The sequence below is a fragment of the Vulpes vulpes genome, chromosome 12, assembly GCF_048418805.1.
Source record: "Vulpes vulpes isolate BD-2025 chromosome 12, VulVul3, whole genome shotgun sequence".
NCBI lineage: Eukaryota > Metazoa > Chordata > Mammalia > Carnivora > Canidae > Vulpes > Vulpes vulpes.
The window spans coordinates 149,708,018-149,734,070 of NC_132791.1; the positions used below are offsets into that span (position 1 = coordinate 149,708,018).

The following is a 26,053-nucleotide window of genomic DNA, read 5'->3' on the forward strand; positions in this document are numbered from 1 at the left end:
TTATTTTCTTTCCCCCATTTCCCCATTCATTAACACCACTGCTCCTTCTCTCATTCCATTTCCACAGCCCGGGAGAAAGCTCCACTGTGCACTGCCCATCTGTAGCCCATGTACCCTGGAGGTCCAGCTCCATCCGGTTCTGAATATTCCAGCTTTCTTGTCCTCTTTTCTTCTTTAAACTAGGTCATAGATCACTTATCTTCTGTGACATACTCTCGAATGTGGCATTTACATTGGAGTGTTCTTTCCCATCCTCTTTGTAAGCTCCTCAAAGGCCCAGACTGAATCTTCTATTTCTCTATTATTTTCCACGCTTCTCAGTCCTAACACAGGAGGTAGGATGACGTGGAGTCAGGCTGTCTGAATTCAAATCCTGTTCTGCTACTTGCTAACTGTGATCTCGATCAAGTAACTTAATTTTTCTAGACCTCGGTTTTCTTATTTTGTTTTATTTACTTATTTCAGAGACAGAAGGAGACCAGCATGAGCAGGGGGAGGGGCAGAGAGAGAAGCAGACTCCTCACTGAGCAGGGAGCCCATCATGGGGCCGGATCTCAGGACCCTGAGGTCATGACCCAAGCTGAAGGCAGACACCTAACTGACCTAGCCACCCAGGTGCCTCTAGACCTTGGTTTTCTTGGGGTAAATTGGGAATAACAATAATCCCTCCACTGTAAGATTCTTAATGTAATCACACCTTCAAGGTCCTTTTTGCTGTGTAAAAGAATATATTTAAAGGTTCTGGGCATGCGAATGTAGACATCTTGGGGGGAGCATTTATTCTGCCTGCCACACCAATATCATAAAATTCATTCATTCATTCAACAAACACTTATTCATCACCTAGCATATGTCAGACCTGCTTTTAGCCCCTGGGGCTGCAAATACAAATAAAAATAATATCTAGTGGATAGAGAGTATCTAGTTTAGTGGAGAAACTTTGTTGGCAGTGGACCTATCTTATGATAGTATTTCTTGAAATGTGGAGGAGAAATGAGAATATCTCATATTTAACAGCTACCCAAAGCTTGGTGCCACTTTGATTGATGGAGAGGCAGAAAATGGATATAGTACAGCACTCTTAAGTTAAACACACCCTACATCTGTGTGTGTGAATACTTGTCAATTAGGTTGAGGTATTCTTGAAATTGCTCTCTCAATGAGAAACCAACAGAAATCACATGCACAATTTTAAAGTGAAAAAGAGGATGTGGAAGGGCAATACTGTTTTTTGTTTTCTGTTTTTCGCCAAGGTGGTATATGTGGAATGCAAGGATTAAGGAGAAAGGTTTTTCACTTGGGTATCATCTACCCAATAGAATAGGCTTATTTCATGTACCTTCTCACCCATTAGAAAAAACACACCGATTTGGTTTTGGTTTGGTTTTGTTTTTCACGTGTATGCTTTCAATTATTGATAGTGAGGTTGATCCAGGGGCATTATCACAGCCTATCCACAGGATGAGAAAATGGGAGAATAAGCACAAGAATGGGAAGTACCTGCCAGAAATTCTTAGAGATATGGGCCTTGGTTGGCAAAGCAACATTCTGAAAAAGAAAACAAACCAAAAATAATCTTTTCAAGTGACTAGTCAATCATGTTTTTATTTCTATTCCCTTGTCAGAAATGAATAAAAAAATCCATCTCTCGACCCTGTATTTCCTCTTGAATAATTCTTCCTGTCTCCTTTGAATATAGACTTGCTCTCCAAACTTCTTTTCTCCTGCATGGTCTTCCACCTGTATGACTGCCAAGAAGCGGGCTAATGTCCTCTGAAGGACAGAGTCCAGAAGGGTTTTCTTTCCCAGGACTTGGCAACATGTCACATTTTTTCATTGGTCGGGGTCTGGGCTTGTTTGTATTTTTGTCTTCTTGAGCTCTGAAAGGACCATAAATGACTGGAGTGCCTTCTTAACATGCAGGAAGTTCACTCTAGCAGCTTTTGTTTATTCATTATTTTATTCATTATTTTAAAAGGTGAGACTTTTGTGAGTCACTTTGGCTTGTAGAGACCACACAGCTCATTTTGTGAAGGTTACGCTGACATTCTCTCATTCAACAAATATGTATGGGGTACCTACTCTGTGAGAGTTAGGTGCAGTAGGGGAGAAAGTAGGGAAAGAATGGACATCTACTGAGCTTCAGTTCATGCATGCACTGTAACCTTTTATGCTTAGATAATTTGCCTAAGAAATGTAAGTCATTGCACTCAGAGGTTCTTGGTGTGGCAGATAGGTTTCTTCTTCCCTGCCAGCTCCAGTTGTCTGTCTATAGCACTGTGCTGCAAAGGGCTGTGAGCTGAGCTCAAATGGGATGGGAAAGCACGGTGAGATCAATAAATTATGTCTGCTCTAAGTGTGAAAGGGGACACTGGCGACATATACGCATGTAAACTTTCATTTACTCTTTAAACTCTTACTGAACACCAACCATGTACTTAGGCACCATGAAGGCATATGTGGATATAAATGCCAAACAAGGCAATGTGTGACAAATGCCAATAGATGACCACAAACACACTGTAACAAAGAAACGTAGAGAAATTGCTCTGGAATGGTCCAGAAGGCATCAAGGAACAGCTTTTCCATGAATTAAGCCTGGTATATGAGTCAAGGTTTCATCAGAGTAGAACCCACTGGGAGTGTTATGGAATATGGGATTTATTATAGCAGTTAGACATTATGTAATTGTGGGAGGGTCTGGGGAAGTAAGGGAGCCGGCGGATCAGAAATAAAATACCAGACCTCCTGAAACCCTGGCACTGATAGATGGGTAGGAGCTTGCAGGGAAAACCTAGGAAGGCAGGTGAGTCTAGCTGCTGGGATGGAACTACCAGGGGAAGTTCTAGGGAAGCTCATGGAAGGTTGTTGATTCTATCTGGTGGTGGGCTGGAGCAGTGGGTGGTCATCAGGGCAGCAACTGGGAACAAGAGCTGGTCACAGAGCAGGAGGAAGCTGGGACACATTTGAACCAGTTAGTGCCTCTGCTTTAGTCTCTTACCACATCTAATCAAGACTTTAACCTTCTAGAACTCCTGAAAAATTGTCTTTTGGTCAACTCTAATGTGCAATCATACAGGAAAAGAGCTCACAAGAAATGTTCCAACTTAGCCACGTTGACACAGTTCAAAACATCACACCTCAAAAAGTGACACAAATCTGCATAAGAGGAGTGAACAGAGCAGGTGGGAAGCCTTATGGGTAAGGTTTGGTGGTGGGAATGAGTAAGTTAGTATTTAAGAAACCATGAGTAGATGGCTCTGGGTATAATGACTTATGCTAGAAAGTAGTGGAAGATAAGGTAAGAAACAAAGATTGGAATCATTAATTAATGAATTAATTAACCTATTCATCAAAAAAATTAACCTATTCAGTCATTATTTATTGAGCACATTTTATCTACCAGGCACTGTAGTAAGTGCTATCTATGAGGCACTGTACCAGGCTATCGCTAGGGTGATAAGTGAAGAGCCAAACCTTGAAAGAATTTGAATGTTAGATTAAAATATTTGATCCATCTCTTGAGAAATAATACACTCTTCCAATTGGGACAACTGATTAATTGAATTTCTTTAAAAAACATTTTTTTAAAGACTTTATTTTTTATTCATGAGAGATACAGAGAGAGAGAGAGAGGCAGAGACACAGACAGAGGGAGAAGCAGGCTCCATAGAGGGAGCTGGATTCTAGACTCCATCCTGGGTCTCCAGGATCACGCCCTGCGCCCGAAGGCAGGCGCCAAACCTCTGAGCCACCCAGGGATCCCTGATTAGTTGAATTTCTGCTCTTAATTCGACTCGACCAATATTGAACTCAATTCAACCAACATTGAACTCAATTCAACCAAGCCCTTCTCTTTGCAAACTCCTGCAGACACTATCACCATCCTCGCAAACTGTGAAACATGGCTGCAGCAGATAGGATTGGTCAAAGTAGAAATACCAAGTTACTTCTTTCTCTGACAATTTTCTGGAATGATTTGTACATACATTTTATTTTAAGCCATGATATTTTTCTTCCAAAGCAAAGGTACTTTATTAGGTGCTTAAGTAAGACAAATGGCATACAGATTGAATTGCCTTAAATCCCCCAATTTTTTGCTGAAACCAATGTTATTTCAGAACTCTGCCAGTGAAGCATAGCACAGCTTAACATTGTGCATCTTGCTGAGCATACATGATCTCATTTAACGCTCACAAAAGCCTTAAAAAGTAGATACTATTATTGGGCCCATTTTGTGGAAATGGAAAGCAAGACTTAATGAGATTGAACAACTTTCCCGGGATTTTATAACTGGTAAGAGACTGAGTTAGGAATCTACTCTTCCTAACCACTCCACAGCCAGGGTGAGTAGCTAACTATTCTATAATTTGGTGACTGATGACTTAAAGAATCCTCCAGGTGACTCAGGGGGAATAGTTTACAAGAAGAATAGATGTCTAAGAAATACTGCTTGTAGGGGATCCCTGGATGGCTCAGTGGTTTAGTGCCTGCCTTCAGCCCAGGGTGTGGTCCTGGAGACCTGGGATCGAGTCCCACATCTGGCTCCCTGCGTGGAGCCTGCTTCTCTCTCTGCCTGTGTCTCTGCCTCTCTCTGTGTGTGTTTCTCATGAATAAATAGATAGAATCTTAAAAAAAAAAAAAAAGAAATATTGCTCATAGTCTTAATACATACAAGTTGAGGATAAAACATCTATGGAAGGAAATCTGCAAAGAGCAAAGAGTGATCTTGAACTCTTTAGGCTGCGCTCCAATGATTCAAGTTGGCATATAAGCATTTCCTCTGGGCTCCAAGATGCAGGTACCTGCACCTCAAACCCTTGTTGTATTTGTATAGTTCTGAGCATTGTGTGGTGGATGCTTTTTTTTTTTTTTTTTTTCCCACAACTAACCCTTGAATTTATTACTGGATAATGTGGATATCCTGCCATTTCTGCTAAATAAGCAATGTAACGAGGATCTCATTGTATTGTATATGTGCATGTCATGTATGAAAAAGAGTGCCGAATCTTTACAGAGTCAGAACTGAGCTAAAATGAAAAACGATATCTGACCCTTGCAGGGTGTGTCACGAAGTCAGAAGAATTTCCTTCTTTCCATTTCCATTTCTATTTTACCACTTGCTGTTATCCCAGATCCTTATTGAAGTGTTTCGATCAGCTTGACAGACTGTTCTCTTTGATACAGGGCCCATTATCCTCACTTTGAGGTATCTAGTAGTAGATTTGTACATTCCTTTGTAGGTTACAAAGCAGTGTTGTGATTAACCCTGGTAACAGCTTAGTGAGGTCAGCAAGGCTACTACTGCTCTTTCCATTGTACAGCAGAGCAAACTGAGGTCCAGAGAGATGAAAAGACTCCTCCCCCAGCTAGTTAATGGCAGAACCGAGACTAGTACTAGCTTTTCCTGCTCTGCCACTTAAGAAATGTCAGCCCTGAGAAGATGAACACCATAGTCATGAGTCAGATTTTTTTACCCTTTTTTAAAAAGATTTTATTTATTTACTTGAGAGAGAGAGAGAGCACGAGCAGAGAGAGGGGCAGAGGGAGAGGGAGAAGCAGACTCCCCGCTAAGTGGAAAGCCCGACGTGGGGCTTGATCCCAAGACCCTGAGATCATAGCTTGAGTGGAAGTCAGACACTTAACTGACTGAGCCACCCAGGTGCCCCAATTTTTCACTTTTTAATCATATTTTCACATGTTGACATCCTGTTTTCTTTAGGACCCCTTCTAAATTAATTTTTGGATAGGACTACATGAGGTTGTGTTATTGAGGGGAGGGGGTGTGTGGACAAGGAATCCAAAGCACACGGATCGATGACCAATGAGCTTCCTTCTTTACAGCCCAGGCGATCCAAACCAAATGTGACAAATGGCCAGAATCTCATAAGTATTCCAGCTCTCCACTTCCCCAGTTTGATTACATTGTACCGGATGGCATTTGGAACTCGGTTCAGGGTGCATAGAGCTGAATTATGCAATTTGCCAATATGCAATTAACTGGAGTAGCAACACATTCAATCTAATGGGGGCCAGACAGAGACTGCATAATTCTTGGGAGCACAAGTTGATTATGCAGTTAAGTGATATGCACTTAAGAGAAGTGCACCACATCTATATGATCCCATTTCTTCCAATAGATTCTTCATGGCACTTCACTCCAGCCTTTCTGCTTTTATGGTCAAACATATTCTAACCTGCATCCACTTGAAATGAGAACTTTACTTCATATGAAGATTCAGGATTCATTTCTTTTAAGAACCAACCTTTAAAAATCTTAACTCTTGAATGCAAAAATGGATAGGCACATGAGAAATGAAAGGGGGGAATTGGGGACTCCATATGTCTGGGTCTTAAAGATAGGGAACAATACCTGAATTGTATAATTTAGGGTGCTTCGTTTTCAGTTTCTTTTTTCCCCCCTTGGTTAGGAAGTTGTGTTTCAAATGCAAACGTGAGATGCATGAAAAGATTTCTTTTTAAAAGCAATGGCCTTTGCAGTCGGTATTTTCTTTTTTCTTCTCTTTTTTTTTTTTGTAACTTGAAAATGGATATTGTAGAAACGGGGCCCTTTTACGAGAAACTCCAATTAAATGACAGTTCATTGAGTGTAGCCAGTTTTAAGTTACTCTGATGATGATGGATCGTTAATTTAATTTGGCAGGTTTTACTGGTTTACTGTATGCTTGCTGTATGCCCTGGATTGACCTAAATCCTTTGGGGGACCCCCAGAAGTATAAAATATGGCTGCCTGTCCTCAATCTCCTTAGCAGGTCACGAGTCATACATACAAAGTAATTGAGGAACAATAAAACATAGCATATGATTAGGCGTCCACTACGGTTGTTAAGAGAGTACAAGATGAAAGAAATCAGAGAAGGCAGAAAATAAACTGGGCTGGAATTTCTCATCACTAGAGGGAGACAGAGGGAGAAGCAAGGGTCAGAGCTTCACATGTATTAGGTCGCATCAAAACTATTCTGTAAAGGTTTTATTGTCCCAAATTTACATATGAAGAAGCTGAGGCTCAGGGAGGTTAAGGAATCATCCATGATCTGCAGGTAGTAGGAAACAAAGTCAGAATTGAGAATCCGGTCTACCTGTCTCTACACTTCCTGCTTGGAGGTATTCAAGTGCGAAGTCACAGCAGACAGACTGGGAAGAATTCAGACACCTGTTGGGAGGATTAACTGCATCACCGTCTCTCCCAATCCAGGGTCCTATGGTCTGGAAAGATTTCAAGGGGCAGGTAGGAGTTGTGGTCTCAGTTTTGAGAGACCTCCTTCTTATCCATTTAGCAGCCAGGCTCACAGATAAAGTTCACCCTGAGTTAAATACATTTCTGCAAGTCTAGCAAAATCAAATGTGGTTAATGAGCAAAGCACAGAGTGACTTAGCATTTGGGACCATTGTGGTAGGCAAGGAAGAGAGAATAACAAAGATTAATTGTCATAGTACAATCAAATCTCCTTTCTCTGAAGGAGAAGATGGCCCAGGAGTGGGGAGCCAAGTGTGACTGGGCCTGGCTGGGACCAAATGGATCCCTATCTTTTAGGTGTGTATCCAAAACATTTCAGGGCTGTCTGCTATTCAGTAATTTACTCTTTATGTGTTTTCTACTGCTGTGTGACAAACTTTGTGACTTGAAACAATACCCGTTTGTTATAGTTTCTCTGGGTATGGAGTACATGCATGGGTTAGCTGGTTTCCTTGCTCAGAATCTCACAAGATTGCATTCAGGATGTCATCTAAGGCTGCATTCTCATCTGGAGGCTTGACAAGGGAAGAATTTACTTCCATCCTCATTGCTGTTGTTGGTGGAATTCCTTGCTGCTGTGAGACTCATGAGGGTGTCTGTCTTCGGTGTCAGTTTGCTTTTGGAGAACACTTTGTAGTCTGCCAATGCTTTTCCATTCCACATGCATTCTATTCTTTTCCTATTCCACCATTCAAACAATTGTCCAATCACAATCCTGAAAGTCACCTTTGATTTCTCAATTCACTGGCAAGTCCTGTGGGCTACCCTTCCAAAATAACTCCTGAATCCAACCACTGGTTTCCATTTCATAGTCCCCAACATTGTCTAAGCCACTGTCATCTCTTACCCAGCCTGCTGCAATGAGCTTCTCACTGCTCTTCTTGCTTTTTCTCGAGTGCTTCCCAAGCCCATTCTCCACTAAATAGTCAGGGTGGTCTAGAAGAGATGGAAATAAGGTCATGTCTCCTCCTCACTCAAAATCTTCCCATGACTTCTCACTGCAATTACAATAAAATCTGAATTCTAATCCTCCAGGATCTGGCCCCTGCTTGTCTCTCTGATTTTACATGCTACCACTCCTCCTCTTGGTCATCACATGTTGGCCACCCTGGCTTCCTTCTGTTCCTGGTCAATGTGCCATGATCTTGTCTGCCTTACAGTCTTTGCACTTGCTATTCCCTTCACCTGGAACTCTCTGTCCTTGGATGTGCACATGACTAGCTCCTTTTCATTTTTCAGGTCTCAGTTCAATGTCATCACTTTGCAGAGAACATCTCTGACCACCTTTTGCAAAGTAACAATTACCTGTCAATCTAAAATCCCTTCATCCCATTACTTAATTTCCTTTTCTCTCATATCACTTATTACTTCCCCAAATATCTTCCTTTTTTCTTCCTTATCCTCTCCTTTGGTGGTTAATTTTATGTGTCAACTTGACTGGGATACAGGGTGCCCAGATTAAACATTGTTTCTGGGTATGTCTGTGATGGTATTATCAGATGAGATTAGCATTTGAGTCAGTGGATTCAGTAAAGCAGATTGCCTTCCCCAGTGTGGTGGGCCTCATCCAATCTGTTGAGGGCCTGAATAGAATAAAAAGAGAAAGAAGGCTCTCTGCCTGACTGCTTGAGCAGTCTTCTCCTGGTTTCTCCTACTCTTAACTGAGAGTAACACCAGAGACCCTCTGATTCTCAGAACTATACCCTGGCTTTCCTGCATCTTTAGCCTGTAGACAGCAGATCATTGGACTTAGCCTCCACAAGTGCATGAACTAATTCCTTATAATAAATCTGATTTTTAAAAAAAGATTTTATTTATTTATTCATGAGAGACACACAGAGAGAGGCAGAGACATAGACAGAGGGAGAAGCAGGCTCCTCGTAGGGAGCCCAAGGCAGGACTCGATCCCGGACCCAGGATCAAGTCCTGATCTGAAGGCAGACACTCAACTGCTGAGCCACACAGGTTCCCTAGTCTGATCTTTTTAATAATTAAATCCTTATATATCTCGTATTGGTTCTGTTCTCTAGAGAACTCTAAAAACTTTTCTCCCACTCTCACTCTCTTTCCTTCTTGCTCTCTTTACTTATATATCTATTTTATACATGATGATTGCTCTCTCTTTTTTCTAGAATATAAGATCCATGAGGGAATTACAGCAGTATGCCTGGCACATAATACATTTTTTTATTAAATTAAAAATAAGATTTTAGGCAATAAATAAATGAACCTTGCAATGAAGGTAAGAGAAGGTTTTTTTTTTTTTAAGATTTTATTAATTTATTAATGAGAGACAGAGAGAGAGAGAGGCAGAGACTTAGGCAGAGGGAGAAGCAGGCTCCATGCAGGGAGTCCTACGTGGGACTTGATCCCAGGACTCTGGGATCATGCCCTGAGCCAAAGGCAAACACTTAACTGCTGAGCCACCCAGGCATCCCAAGAAGGGTTATTAATTCCCGTTTTTATCAGAAATATTAGGTCACTTGCCCAAAGTGAAAGTATCATCCAGTGTTTAGCCATGAGCTCTCCCAAGGGCTGGACTACGTTTTATACATTTTTCTTGCCCAACAGTCTGGTATATAGTCCCTGGGAAAGGGACGGGTAGCTAGTTGGGCTACAGAATCTGCCATTCACTGTGTGAACCCAGGCAGGATATTTAACCTCTTTGAGGTGCAATTTCCTCATATGTGAAATGGGAATAAAAATAGTACATACTATGTAAGGTTATGAAGAGTAACTCAATATAGGCAAAACTCTTAGCTCACTGCTTGGCACATATTGAGGGCAATAAATTTTCATTTTCTTTTACTTTCACCTCTTTTTTCCCTTAGTAAGTATTCAATTAATTTTGAGTCGAATCATTCAATTTTCTATAGTTTTCAAATGGTGCCCACGAATCCATTTATTTTCAGTTTCTCTAACTCCAAGCAAGTATTCTTTCTTGACATCACACAAATGTGAATGGCATTCACACCATGCAGACCAGCAACATTGTCCAACCAAGAAATGCTCCCACTCTCCTTGGAGCCTTCTGTGAGCTTTGTGGTTGAGAGCGAGAGCCCTGGTGAAAGGGAGGAGCTGCCCAAGGTGGATGAAGTTTTGTCTTCAATTGTGACCAGAAATATTTCAGGCCTTAGACCATTCCCAGGGAGTCCACCTCCATGCTGGATCTTTAGAATCTCTCTTGTGCTTTCTGTGGAGATGGAGAAAATGCTTCCCTCTCTCTTCTTTTATCCTGTCCTATTTCCTTCCTCTTTTCTTTTTTTTTTTTTTTTTTTTCTGGGGAAGATGACTTTAATGACATTTATTTTTAATTACTTCCTGGCATTTTTAGTAGGATAAATGTATAGTTTGCAAATAAAAGAAGAAAAATAATTACCAGAAGTAATTTATAATATTTTCCAGTTTTCACATTTCAGTATAAAATTTTTTTTTGAGATTCATTATTTATTTTTATTATTTTTTTTAATTTTTAATTAATTTTTATTGGTTTTCAATTTTCCTTCCTCTTTTCTCCTTTCCCCAGTCACTGCCACCTTTCCTTGTCAGCTTCTCCCATCTACATCAACACAAGAGTTCTGCTCAGAAACCTTCTTCCTTTGAATTTCTTTCTCAACCAAGTCTACCAGAAATGGAGCAATGACAAGCAGGGTGGTGGAATGTCAAAGAGGGATCAGATGGACCTGTGTTGAAATGATTTGCTACTTGTTACCTCTGTGACCTTGGGCAAGTTCTTTTTTTCTTTTTTTAAAAAGATTTTATTTATTTGAGAGAGAGAGATAGGGAGAGAAAACATGAGCGGGATGGGGCGGGAGGGAGAGGGATAAACAGGCACCCTGTTGAGCAAGAAGCCTGACAAGGGGCTCTATACCAGGACCCTGGGATCATGACCTGAGCTGAAGGCAGACATTTGACCCACTGAGCCAGCCAAGGCACCCTGGGCAAATTTTTTTTTTTTTGACAAATTCTTTAAATAATTTCTTGATGCCTCTATTTTCTCATTGGTAAAATAATATCTGCCTCACAGTTTATCTCTGAATATTTGATGAGTACTTTGTAGATGTCTAAACAAAATATTAGTTTTATTTCCCATTTTCATATCTCAACCAAATGGACAGATTTGAATTTCACTCCAAAAATAAGAGGCAAACTAATGTTCACAGCAGTTTTATTTATAATAGCCAGAGATAAGAAGGAACCAAATATCCTTCAATAGGTGAATGGATAAACTGTGTTCGGGGTCATCATACAATGGAATACTACTCAAAAAAACAAAACAAAACAAAACAAAACAAAAAACAATGGAATACTACTCAGCACAAAAAGGAATGATCTATGAACACACCCAGCAACATGGTGAATCTCAAACACATGCTGAGTGAAAGAAGACATACACAAAAGGGTACACACTGTGTGATTCTGTTTATATGAAATGTCAGAAGAGATAAATATAATCTACAGTTGTAGAAGGCAGATCAGTGATCGCCTGGAGCCAGGCGTGAGAGTGAGGACTGATCGGCACAAAGAAATGTTTTTGGTTCATGGAATCTGTAAAATCGATGATGGTGGTGGTTGCCCAAGTCTATGACTTTGTCAAAAGTCATGGATATGTACAATTAAAAGGAATGCCTTTTACTATATGTAAACTCTACCTCCATAATGTTGAGTTAGAGAGATAAGAATCAAGAGAAACTGACAATTTGGGTAACCTGCTCTTCACAGTACCTGGCAACATGATTTTGCTTAAACACTCCTCATCAGAAAAACAATTGCTTTGTTGCAAGGATCTTCCAGTAAGAGGTATTAGCCACTCCTTGGAATGAGGAGGAGTTGGGGTGTAGAGTGTGATGTTTTAATGGTTTGGGAAGGAGAACATCTGTTGTCTCCCACCAACCTATTCCTTTGTTCCCTGAGGGTCTGGGGTGTGTTCTATTACTTTATTAAGCCTTCTCAAGTTCCGCCCATCTTCTTTCATCCCCCAACTTTCCCCTTTCCTTTTCTTCTTTTCTTTGTATTTCTTTGAGGTTCTGAATCACAGAGAAACAGATCACTTCACATTAATCTGAAAAGCCAGGTTCAAACAGGAAAAATAAGCAGCAAGTTTTCAGACAATTGTCTTGAGATAATCCAAGACAAAGTTTTTGCTTTTTTACCTTGCTCTCAAAATAATCTGGGTTTTTTTAGCCTGAATAATTCAGGCCACTTCTTCATCACTCTCTTCATCTGTGCCAGTGGAGAAACATGGTGAGCTCCTGGGGGTCTGGAATTTGTAAATGAGGAGAAATATTATAGAAATAATTTGGAATCAGTTGTGATAAACACATTTTAAAAAGAAATAATTTAAAAACTGGTCATTGTAAAAGGCCAGGAATATCCAGGTTATTTCATTGGTGAGTATCTTTCTCATTTATTTTTTGTATTTTCATTTCTTACATATTTTAACATCAATAGGTACTGTTCTGTAACTTGCTTTTTCTAATTATCAATATACTTAGAAATTTTTCATGTCTATACATACATTAATTTGAATCATATAAAATTGGTGTTTCTGTATCTCTAAACAGGAAGGAACTGTTAACCAAATACATCTATTCCAGTATTTTAATGGCTGCATAGTTTTGCATTATATGGTTAAGCATAATTTTAAAATATCATTCTCCTATCGATGGACATTTAGGTTGTTCCAATTTTATTTTGCCAATACAAACAGAATTGTAATGAATACACACATACATATATACTACACATATTTTGTATATCTATCTTTGCATATAAGTTTATATATGGGGACACCTGGCTGGCTCAGGTGGTTGAGCGTCTGCGTGATCCCGGGTCTGGGGATCGAGTCCCACATTGGGCTCCCTGTGAGGAGCCTGCTTTTCTTTTTTTTCTTTTTTAATTTTTATTTATTTATGATAGTCACAGAGAGAGAGAGAGAGAGAGAGAGGCAGAGACACAGGCAGAGGGAGAAGCAGGCTCCATGCACCGGGAGCCCGATGTGGGATTCGATCCTGGGTCTCCAGGATCGTGCCCTGGGCCAAAGGCAGGCGCCAAACCGCTGCGCCACCCAGGGATCCCAAGCCTGCTTTTCTCTCTGCCTCTCTCTCTCTCTCTCTCTCATGAATAAATAAATAAATTTTTTAAAAAAGTTTATATATGTCTCTGTATATACACTCATATATGTCTTCGTGTGTATATACATACACATTTATAAATCTTTGTATCTATCAATTTTCCTGTAGGATAGATTGGATAGATTTCTAGATACATAACTTTGGTCCAGGGGTTCTCACATTTCACATTTTGATAATTATTATCAAAATGTCCTCTAAAATGACTGTAATAATTCCTTTCCTCCAGAGTGTCCTTTTCTCCCCACATTCTCAGTAATCTGATGGGTGAGGTGGTTTTGGGAGCATTTTGAAATTAGTTATTATATTCAGCAAAAGCTGTAAGATAGACCTACCATATGCCCAGTGCTGCTAGCCCTGAGAAGTAAATATGTGAGTAATTTATACAGTCACTGCCCTCACAGTGTGTGTTTCTAATTAGTGAAACAAGACTAATGCACATGCGTGTGCACACACACACACACACACATGCATGGGATGGCAATGACTTCATCATCATACTCATCAATCATCTTTAGCAAGATGCACTGAAAATACACAAATACACCTGCTGCTTACTCTGAGGGTCCATCAGAGTCTGGCAGAACCAGTGTTGTTCTGGTTCCTCCACTTACAGTCTGCATGAACTTGAGCTCCTTTATTTGCAAAATGGACAGAATAATAGTAATGTCCTCATAGGATTGTTATGGAGACAAAACATTGTGCCAAGTGCAGTGCCCGCCCTTAGTAAGGACTCCGTGAGTATTAGCTACTGCCATTTGCCTTCCTTTCAAGAATGCTTACCACCTTCACGTGCCTGTTCTTATTCCTCTATAGTATGACAGAGGAGTGGTGTGTCAAGCCCCGAGGAGACAGGGACTATTGCTCCGCTTGTTCTGAACATTATACCTTTGTTAATACAATCTGGTTGCTAAAGTTTCTACTCTAGAGTTACTTTATTCCAAGAACTTTCAACATTGCCTGTACCCTCAAATAGCGGCGATTTCTCATTGCTGTTTTACGAAACACTGATTCTTGATACAAGAAGGGCCATTTCAATTACCACCAGCGTATTTTAGAAGGAAGATAAGGGGCAACATGGTAGATATATTTAACCAAAATAGAATGGTGCAAAGTTAAGCCATGGAGATGTTCACTCATAACAAATTTTCTGCATTTATTTTTTTTAATGTTCTACATTTATTATTGATGTTTCAGAAAATACTGTTTTCTTCCAGGTTTGTAAATTTTGTGTTCACTGGGGTGGCATAAACAGAGCAGAGGAAAAGTGCCTAGTCCACTATGCAAGACCATGAAAGTACCGTAGTCCATAAACACACAGCTTCCTTCTCCGGGACACTTATAAAATCCGTTCCAATTACTTGCCTGTTCGATGCTCAGGTGGCTGCAGCAACTGCTGCTCAACGGAAAGTACAAGAAAAGATCAAGAAAATGTAAACAATTGGCAATCTAAAGAGAGGGCGTTGTCCCCACTGGAAACTCTTTGGGGGAAGGACTCTGGTGCATGTAAATAGCCTTTGGGAGGATCCTCTCAGGATGCCCTGACAACATGGACAGATCTGGATTGATAAGTAGCAATAAGGAGATGCTAAAATGCCATGTAAAATTGTAAACCATTCCAAAAAAAAAAAAAAAAAAAATTGTAAACCATTCCAGCTCACTCAGACTTCAGGTTTTCTGTGTTGAGATTCCATTGGCATCATTATTTGTAATCAGTAAAAGGTTCATAGGCTATCTAAGATCGACTACCTGTTTCCTCTGAGGGTGCTAAACTAGTTCGGTCATTGACCACCTGATGAAAGTTCTAGTCTTGCCTGATACCTCAAGGTTAAGTAATATATTGTCCACCAGATTGGATTGGAGTCAACTAGTTTGAAGTGTGGGGTGTGGGGATCCTTGGGTGGCTCAGCGGTTTAGCACCTGCCTTCGGCCCAGGGTGGAATCCTGGATTCCTGGGATAGATTCCCGCGATGGAGTCCTGGGATCGAGTCCCATGTTGTTAGGCTCCCTGCATGGAGCCTGCTTCTCCCTCTGCCTCTCTGTGTCTCTCATGAATAAATAAATAAAATCTTAAAAAAAGAAAAAATGAAGTGTGGGGTGTGTGTGTGAAGTGACCAGGGACGTTTTCAGTTGTGTGGAGACCTTCAAGCCCTGACAGGTGGGCTATTATTAATCTCAGTCCTCATTTTCATAAGGAATATCCCATGTATGGCAACAAAACAGAGAGGCCATAGGAATGAGAACTTTGATTTCTCATTTTCACTCTTTTCTCAGGACACTGGTTTGAAGAGGCCTAATTATATCACTGACACAAGTGAAAACAGTGAAACAGAACCTTCTGAGTAGTGTGTTTTAGTATAATTGCCTCTTCCAGATTTTCTTAAGGAAAAAACATTTGCTTTTTGGCATTTGGTCTTAGTGTTAGGACAACTTACAGGTCTATGGGCAAAGGCTTTATGAAAGCAGGCATATTGATGCGTAAGGTTAGGCTTTTTTTTTTTTTTTAAACTAGGTGAACATAAAATTTGGACTTAAAAATTATACTAATGCACTTAGTGAATACTCTTGATGTTTTGGGAGAATGTTATACTGAGTTAAACTCGGCAGATACTTCTTGAGCACATCCTGAGTTTAATGCTACAGATTCAACCCCTGACCTCAAGGAGATCAAGTCTAAAAGAGACTGTATCCTGATTTTTTTTTAAGTCTACGCATTAGAATGTCAAAATCTGAGATTGTGGCAAGTATTTATGTTTCCTTAAAGTTGTGGGATGTTAGAAAGAACAGTTGGAACCCTGGAATCCTGGCACCTTTGACCTTTAAACCATAGATCACAAACTTTCCAAAGTAGTTTAAAGTTATCCTGCAATGGCGTCCTACAGAATCACAGGGGTGGCCATTGCATGCCATCAAAGTCTCTCTGACTCTTTCCCTCCCTGTTCTGTGAGAATTTCCACCATCTCAATTTCTTTCATATAGTCCTAGAAGTTTTCAAGAAGGCTGTCACGTGCACTCTACCCCAGTCCTTGGTTACTTGATAGCTGCCACCATTTTGTTTCCTACTTCTCTAGCTCCTTGTAATGAATCTTCTTTCATAGCAAAAGCTGGTGCCTGTAGTCACCAAAGATGCTCTAGTTGCAGGCCCACCAAAGGGCCCCCCCACCTCTGGTGCCAGCTGGCATGTGTGGCCATGCCTCTGTCGGCACCTCCACCAATTCCAGTACTGCCACCCACTCTGTCTACAGATACGGTCAACACCTTTCCTCTCCTTCCCTGCCTGTGGCCAAAAGGCTCTAAAACACCAGAGCACACACCTGGATCCTGTTAGCAATCTGTTCAGGAGCCAAGTAAACAAGGAATTTCTGAGTCACAGCCTTTCTATCCCCCACTTTATATCTTTCTGCTTGCTACCTCATCAGGCAGGAGAGGCCCGACATAAGAAGCTCAATCTTTGCTTCAGACGCCCCAAGCCATGCCCCATTTCTGCTCTCATTTACCACCCCCCTGGGAAGAACCGATTTAACTCCAAATAGATTTGGAGAATCCATTGTGTAGGTGTGTTTGTAATAAGGCACATGCCTATGCTCCCCACACCCCTAAAATTAGCTCAGAGAAACATCCCTTCTCCCTCCAGTCAGCTCTGCCTGCCAAGGAGAAGCAGATTTCCTGAGGCTGTCCCAGACCTTCCCATTCCCAGTGGGGGGCTGGGCTACCTCGTTTTATTGCGTGCGGTGGAAAGGAGAACAGTCTGCTTTGGTCAACGGGTTAGGAATCCCAATTGTGCACCCAGCACACAAAGCAGGAGCAGAGGTTTTGGTAGCCAGACCCTGACTCTGTCACTTCCTATCCAGGCTAAGACTGTCCCCTGATCTGTAAAATGGGGAAATCTCACTGACAGTGGGGAGCCCTAAGTAAGGTTATGTGTATTGTAGCTTTGACTTACAATAATCACTCAGTAGCTGTTTTGTCTTGTTGTTGTTGTTTTTTTTTACAGTGAGGTGTATGGCAGTAGTGTTATAACATGGCTTCCTCTCCGGCTCCTGATTTTCTGCAATCCATTTTCTTTTTTCCTTTTTTCTTTTTTTTTTTTGAATCCATTTTCATTCAGCAACTAGCTTCATCTCCCCAGAACGTTTTGATGATATTACTCCTCTATGTGAAAATGTTAGATGTGCTTCCTATTCCTCAGTCCAAAGTCTCTCTCTGCTCCAGGTTTTGATCTGGCCCCAACACAACTTTACCTCCTTTTGTCCGCTACTCCTCTTCACACATCCTCTGCTCCAATTTAAATCAACCAACATTCCTGAAAGACACCCTTGCCCTTCACACCGTTTGTTCTTTTATCTGGAATCCAGATCTTATCTCTTCTTTGCGCCTGGCTCAAGTGCCACCTCCTTCACCAAGCCTTCCCCAGCCCATTGTAAACCCCATAGCTCTTTCTGTACTTTCTGGACTAGGGGCATTTATTCTGTGTCACCACACAGTTATCTATGCAAACTTTGTGCTTCAAATTTACACATACATCTCCTGCATCAGATGATTGATAATGGCACCTATCTGATTCATCTTCATATTCCTAAACTGGGATTTCTCACTGTTGAAATTGGCATTTTGGCTGAATAATTCTTTGTTGTGGGAGATGTCATGTGTATTGTAGGCTGTTGAGCAGCACTCGTGGCCTCTGTTCGCTAGATGCCAGTAGCATCCCCTCACCCCAATCATGACAACCAAAAAAGTTTTCAGACATTGTCAAATGTCCCCCAGAGGGCAAAATCACTCCCACCTGCTAGTTGAGAACCACTGTCCTAGACTGAGCTTGGAAACTCTGAAGATGGATGGTTCTCAGCAAATGCTTGTGAATAAAAGGAGTTTGGCTTAGGCCTTTTTAATTTTAAACAGTAGTGAAATATATAATTAATGATATTCTTTCAGTAATTGGGAATAAAAGTATAGAGTTCCCATGAGAACTCAGAACTAAAGATTTGAATGTCACTAGCATGGAGACAGCCAATAGGAACTCACTGTATAGCATAATGCTTAGGTGTCTGGAGTCAGGTAGGATTTGGGTTTCCATACTGGCCTCCCCACTGTGATCTGTTTGGGGGAATATTTAAACCTCTCTGAGCTTCCGTTTTCTCCTTCTGGAGAAAAAGGGGATGATAATTGTAACCCACATGGAGCTGTTATGAGGCTGAATTAGATAATGTACTTACAGGGCTTAGCAGAGAGCCTGGAATGTAGTAAGCACTAATAGTAGTTCAAAGCTATTATTAATATTGTGATTATTATTGTAATAATGATTCATTTCTAATCCTTTCAGAGGTCATGACAGTATTACTTTCATTTTATAAATGGGTTGTGGATAGAATCTGGATCTTTTGATCTCCAACTTTCCCTGGATCATATTCATTTGACATAACACAAATGGAGTTGTTCACAGGAAGGATCTTCACTTCATTTGGAAACTGAGTGCTAACTGCCTACAGCAAAAATTCCTTTTCAATTGGTAAACACCATCTTCATCTGTAACTATCACTGTGAAACTCAGTAACCGCTTATTAAGCACTTCGGATAAGTAGATGTGCTAGATACTGGATATAAGACACCTGTGTTGCTAAAACAAAGCACCTGCCTCTTTGTAAGTTACAAACCCAAGCTCAGAGATTCTGTCCTTTAGGGGCTTGAAAAAATGAATTCATATGTTTAGCAAGGGGTTGGCATCAGCTCTGGGCAGCATTTGATACTTGGAGTACAGCAGCATGAGCAGCTGCCTTGGCCTAGAGCAGAAGCCAGGACAGAAGCTCAGGAACACACAACAGGTAGGTGGGGAAGCCAGTTTCCTCCTGACACAGCCACTCAGCTGAGTGGATCCGTGAAGGCCAGTCTACAGCAAAGCAGAATAATTCTCTTGCCTTAGAAACAGAACCCTAGAGAGGTTTAGGAAAATTTGGCCCCAAACCATTCCTATCACCAACAAACTGGTTGCTTGGGGGGAAAAAATCCTCTCCTTGCCTCTGTTCACTATCTGCAAAATAAGGGCATCCAATGAAACGAGTGGTTCTGCACACCTTGGAGGTGGAACACTCTAGTGCAGGATTTTTTATTTTTATTTTTATTTTTATTTTTATTTTTATTTTTTAGTGCAGGGTTTTTGTAGCAATTACTAGCCATTAACAAAATAGCTTGACAACTCATAAATATACCTCATGGGGGGAATTTTTTTTTTTTAAAGATTGTACTTATTCATGAAAGAGAGAGTCAGAGACACAGGCAGAGGGAGAAGCAGGCTCCCCGCAAGCAGCCTGATGAAGGACTTGATCCTGCACCCCCAGGATCAGGCCCTGGGCCAAAGGCAGATGCTCAACCGCTGAGCCGCCCAGGCACCCGGGGAGGGCGGGAGGGGGGCTTTTTTTTTTTTTTTTTTAAATCACATGCGGTCTCTGTTGTTGGATAGAGTGGCCTCGCTCATTCGTATATGCAATAGTCGAGCTCGCGCCAGGCGCTGGGTCTGTGCTGGCACCAAAAGCCTCCTTTGCCCTCAAACGAGCGTCGCTTGGGGGCATGATGCCTTTCCTCCTGCAAACACCCGTGCCGGAGCTCCCTCCTTCCCGCCGCATCCTGGCCCCGGGGCAGTCCCCCCGCCCCCGCCCGGGTTTCGGCGGCCGCGGGCGTCCCGTCCTGCAGGTGGAGCCCGAGGCCCTGGCTGCGCGGCGGGCGGCGGGGCCGAGGCTCGGGGCTCGGGGCTCGGGGCTCCCGGGGGCGCCCCCCTCCCCTTCTCCCCGGGGCGTCTCCCTCAACCTCCAAACCGACCGAGTGCGTCCGAGGTGAAGTCGTGCCAGGCTTGGAGACGGCTGCCAGCTCCCTCTCAAGTCTTGGCTTCCTGGCTTCCCAAAAGAAAGCAAATGACAAAAAAAAAAAAAAAAGAAAATTTCAAACTAGCGCTCAGTGGTGTTCAAATCGACGTTTGCGTAGCACGCAGGCACAGACCGCGTTCGTGCTGTTTTGTGATTAAAATGATACCTTAAGTACCTCCTTGCTTTGGTTTTCCTCTGCGAGAACGACTTGGGCCTCCCCCTCTTCGAGTCCCCCCCCTCCCCCTCCCCATCCCCTCCCCATCCCCACCCCCACCCCCCTGGTGGGCAAGCCCCCGACCGCTCTGGAATGGCCAACCCGCGGATGAGCGGCTGCAGAAACCTGGGCGCTGCCGACTTCCCCGGAGAGCTGAACTTTCAAAATGCCTGTGACTTTTCAGCCTGGAGAAACACGAACCGGGTTTCTGGGCACTTCGCCGGCCCGTGCGGTGGGCCGTGTCGGGACCCAGGAGCCCGGAGGCAGTGCACGCTCCCCTGGGTGCCCTCTGGAGGCAAGGGGCAACCTGAACGTGGAACCCAGGGCTCTAGCTCAGCCTATTGAAAGATAACTTTAAGGTGGTCGTTAGGGGGTCCCCGGGTGGCTCAGCGGTTGAGCACCTGCCTGCAGCCCAGGGCCTGATCCTGGAGACCCGGGACTGAGTCCCACATCGGGCTCCCTGCAAGGAGCCCGCTTCTCCCTCTGCCTGTGTCTCTGCCTCTCTCTTCCTCTCTGTGTCTCTCATAAATAAAATCTTAAAAAAAAAAAAAAAAATAAAGTGGGCATTAGGTCTTGGATGGTTTTACTTCTTGTAAAGTTAAAAAACAGAAAAGAAAGCCTCACCGTGTCCCCCTTGCTAATTTTTGCAGTTGCTAGACAGGCCCCAGTCCCAAGCGGGTTTGTGAGAAAGGCCTCCCATTGCCCGCCTCCCCCTCCCCCCTATCCACCCCCCCACCCCACCCCAACCCCCGGGGTTGTACCATTTCTTTCCTTGGAAGCTTTGCCTGTCTCCTTACACAGCTGTGTTTGCAGTGCCTGGAGACAGGTGGGGGAGCAGCCTCCAGCTGAAGCTGCCAACTCCCTCTCTAAGGACTGTCTGAATAGCTATTAAACAAAAATGCAAAGATCACACATGTACACACACACTTTATTTATTATTTTTGGTGGTGGTCACTCACTATGCCTGACTGCTGTACAAAGGCTTGCCGGACTCAGTGTCAGAAACCTTCTATTATCTGTTTTCTCCAGGCCACGACCGCCTTACCTTGGGCCACAGCCATGATTTTCTAGGTACAGTAAAAGCTGGGTCCTGCGGCCGTGGCCAAGCTCCTTGGACTGATTATGATTGTGGGAGAGAGGACGGCCCATCTCAATAGGTCACCCTCAAACTCACAGGAACACAGGCAATGTTCAGGCAGTAGTCACGCTATGAGATTTTGTGGATTTGGGCCCATACAAATTAGAATATTCTCTATCCAGGTCAAGTGATAGCAGATACATCAGATTGGACTGATAGTGTTTTTCAGACTTCAGAATGGAAGGATGACTTCCAGTTTGGATCAGACATCCTGAAGGTTCTAGTCCTGAGTACCCTGGGCTTGTGCTGTCACCTCCTCTTGGAATATCTCCTCTATCCTCTTCTTTACTTCACAAACTCTTGTTTGTCCTTTCAGACTTGTCTTAAATGCAACCTCTCTGAAGTCCCTCATAGACACGCCTATGTGCTCATCCCTTACAGCCCTGTAAAATTAACAATCCTGTCATCTGTTAAATGTAACTCTATTGTTTGATCTATATAACATACTGCACTATATGTATGTATGTATGTATGTATGTATATGTGTATATATATATATTTTCTCCTCTTTCTCCCATGATAGGGAACACATCTTATTTACTTCATACTAAAAATGCTCAGGAAAATCTATTGAACAAATAAAGAAACATGCTTGGTTTTTATATTTATTTATTTTTAAAGATTTTATTTATTCATGATAGACATGGAGGGAGAGAGAGAGAGAGAGAGAGAGAGAGAGAGGCAGAGACACAGGCAGAGGCATAGGCAGAGGGAGAAGCAGGCTCCATGCAAGGAGCCTGATGTGGGACTCCTGGTCTCCGGGATCACACCCTGGGCTGAAGGCAGGTGCTAAACGGCTGAGCCACCCAGGGATCCCACATGCTTGGTTTTTAAATATCTTCAAAGGAGCAGGTTTTTTTTTTTTTTTTCCAGATTCTCCTAGTTCAACAGCCAGACATCTATGACCGTGTCTGTAGAACTGAGATTAAACATTCTATGTTTATGTTAAAGTCTGATTTTCCTATCTGAGAGACATTCCCCTGCTTATGGTAAGAAAAGCTTGATGTGCATGTAGGTGGGAAACATTTGTACCCATCCCCATCCCCAGCCCATTCCCACCTCCCCCTTCGGATTACTGCATCTGCTCCTCTACAATCCAATGAGAGCAGAGCATCACTGCGGACATGGGAGCCTGTGAGAGTGACACAGTTTTCTCCCTCTGGGGTACTCATGAATTATGCTAACAGGTTGGTATTTATCAGACTCTATTCATTAAGGTGCTGAAGCCATAAACCCAGAAGTGTCCTTGGAAGCTTTCTCTCCCTCACTTCCCATGTCCAGTTATCACCAAGTTATGTCACTTCCTCTCCAAAATATCGCTCCCATTTGCCCGCTGTTCTTCACCTCTGCCATTGGCTCATCCTAAGTCACTATCACTTCCCATCTGGACAACTGTCAAAGTCTTCTAGTTGTCTCTCTGCTTCTTGTCTTGTCTGCCTGCCATCATGATACTCCCTGGCCTACCACCTTTGAGGGGCTCCATAATCTTTTTCTTTTTAAGATTTTATTTATTTGGGGCTGCATAATCCTTACATAGTCTTAGCATAATCCTTCACATGGCAAATTTCGATCCAGCTCTCCCCTGTCTTTTTTGCTTTTTTCTCGCTGACTATACTAGTCTTCAGATCTTTGAACTTGCCAAAGTCTTGCCTACTTCAAGGCTTATCTCTGGGCTTGCTTCTCCTGGGAATACTCATCCACTCATCTGGATTACTTCTCATGTTTCAGAAATTGATTTCTATGGCACTTTCTTGGAGATATGTTCCCTGTTTGTCTTCCCCACTCCATCTTTCCTGGATAAATCAAATCTTCATTTTTGTCCCTTCTGAGGCTCTACTTTTTCTTTATGTTATTATCACAGGTTTACAATGATAAAATTATTGACATTTTTACTTATTTTTTACCTGTCTCCCCCCATCCATGGTAGTAGACTGCATGAAGGCAGGGTTCATATCTCTTTATTCTAAAAAGTGTACCTGTATTCCAGTGCCTAACACATACTACGTAGTCAAGAAATGCTCTGGATGGTGCTGCAATGAGAAATGCTAGCAGGTCACATGTAATGGGCCTGTGACATGAAAACAGTTTCATGCACAAAAAGAAAAAAAAAAAGAAAAGTAATCTGAAATGAGAATCAAAGATGTTTATGCACATGGAGCAAGCAAGGGGAAGACTTGAGTTATGATATGATATCCCACAGCCTTTCTCCACTGCTATTTGAAAAATAAGAAGAGAACAAGAACAAAAATATTTGTTTTACAGCTCTACCAAGAGTCAGCCCTCCCCTTTCTCTTCCCCTTGCATCAAGTACATCCTGTACTTTTGGCAACATGTTGACTGGATATTTAAAAGCTGTGAACTGTTCTGAAAATTTCACATACTGGGTTATGGGCCATGTGTGTTTGATCAAAATTCAATTACTACACTGTACCATACTTGGAAACCTATCATCCCAAGTTATGAAGTATGACGAAATAGGCGAACCTAATTGGTTCAGTATGGGAACAGTATCAACCAACCTTGTTATGATAAATAGCTTCCTGTGTTAAAGGTTCTCTAGAGCTTATAAGTATCTTGGCTCACCTCCTTCAGTGGAATAAGAATATTGCTCCCAGGGACCCCCTAGATCACCGTCCCTCCAACGCAACAGCAGTTCAGAGTTTTCCTCAACTTACTGCCCCTGAAAAAGAAAAATGCTGTGCGATATTTCCTCTTCCTTTCCATTTCTTCATTTTGAACTTGAGTACCTGGGAATTTTAGCTTTATTTTTCTTTAGAAAAGCAATTTAAAGATTTTAAAGCATTCCAAATACAGAAAAATAGACAAAACTATCAGACATCCTTGTACCCACCACTGAGAATTAAAAAATAATTTTTTTCCTCTTTCCAGAAGATCTTCTGTCTGATGTTTCTTATGTGTTCTTTCTTTTCTTTTTGGGGTCAAAGATAGATGACCATTTATTAAAGCACAATATTCATGAAATTTATCAATTAAACGCTGACATACTTTAATACACTTGAATCAGAAGGATGTGCATCTCATTATACCTGTAAGTTGTAAGTCTTTTCAGGTGTTGAAATGGACTCAGGATTCCTCGTCTATATTATAAATGAGATCACAAGGATCCATAAAGGAGGAACATTTGGGGAAATCCCTGGGTGGCTCAGTGGCTTAGCCCCTGCCTTTGGCCCAGAGTGTGATCCTGGAGTCCCGGGATCGAGTTCCATGTCGGGCTCCCCGCATGGAGCCTGCTTGTGTTTCTGCCTCTCTCTCTCCTCTGCGTCTTTCATGAATAAATAAATACAATCTTTAAAAAAAAATAAAGGAGGAACATTTTTGGAGGTGTGGGGAGAGAGATCAAGAGATTGTCTTAACAATTTAGAAAGGATAAAAAAAATTGGAAAATGTTTCCATGCTTTGTGGTATGTCCACAATTTTTCTTTAGAAGTGACATTTTAGATTGGGTTACAAGTATTTCCTTGGAGTGTTCTAAGGCAACACAACTGGGTGATAGCCTTCTTAACTTCAGAAAAACAATGGGTAGCATTAGATTTTTCCTCAGAAGACGGCTTTAAGGCCAGAAAAATTTGCATATATTTACCCTTAATTGAAGTCAATCACTTGAGTTTGCTTTCTCAAGTTTGCTCTCATTGACCATCTCTATTAGATCATCCTCTTTAACCTCTTCACAATAAACCACAATGCTAAATCTGCATTTCCCCTTAGAAAAAAACTGGTGCTCCATAAAAAGCTGTTTCGATAAAAAACGAGGGCTTTAGTTTGTCTTTGACAATAATTCATCAATCATGAGTGCTGCAGTACATAACCGAAGCCGGAGAAGGCTCCTTGGTGAGGGTAAATATGCATGCCCACACAAAGGGAAAGTGAATATACTGTGTGGCTGAGCAGTTTGAAATCACAACGCTGCCAAGATTAGATTAGAGATGTTCTTGCTCTCTGCAGTACCATTAGGTTTACTTTAGAAATTGCAATTAGCTTAAAAGTTGTGATTTCTAAAATGGCCCACTCGCCTTTCTCATTTTCCTCTATCAGGTAGACACGAGTATCGTAATCCTTACGTAATTTTTAAATAGAACTTCCAGCAAGAAGTGTTCCCTGAGAGCTGTAAACTTCAAAAAATAGAATGTCACTGTAGGCGCTTATTAGCATAAGTGCCTACATGATTTTTTTCACTTAACAAATGTCTGTTTTTGGCAAATCAGCTTTTTTTTTTTTTTTGTATTGAATCTTGCTTGACTGAATAGCACAGGATATGCCAGGATACTACCACTGTCTGTACAGTAATTAAGGAAATAGTTCTTGTCACTCTAAGAGAGACCATTACATACTGCCTGTAATGAAGTTAAACGATAAAAAATAAATAAGGTGAAAAATAAAGGGAAGTCAGTTATAGCCTGTGGTTACTTCAGATGAATAGTAGATAAAATGCAGTGGTGT

The 26,053-nt window shown here is 41.8% G+C and overlaps 1 long non-coding RNA gene across 1 annotated transcript; it reads right to left on the reverse strand.

Annotated features, from left to right (window-relative positions):
• Positions 1 to 11,409: 11,409 nt before the first annotated feature.
• Positions 11,410 to 20,454, reverse strand: LOC140594749 (uncharacterized). Its single transcript, XR_011995976.1, has 2 exons — positions 20,200 to 20,454; positions 11,410 to 12,518 (listed from the first exon to the last, which is right to left on the reverse strand). It is a non-coding gene; the product is annotated as an uncharacterized lncRNA (long non-coding RNA).
• Positions 20,455 to 26,053: the final 5,599 nt, after the last annotated feature.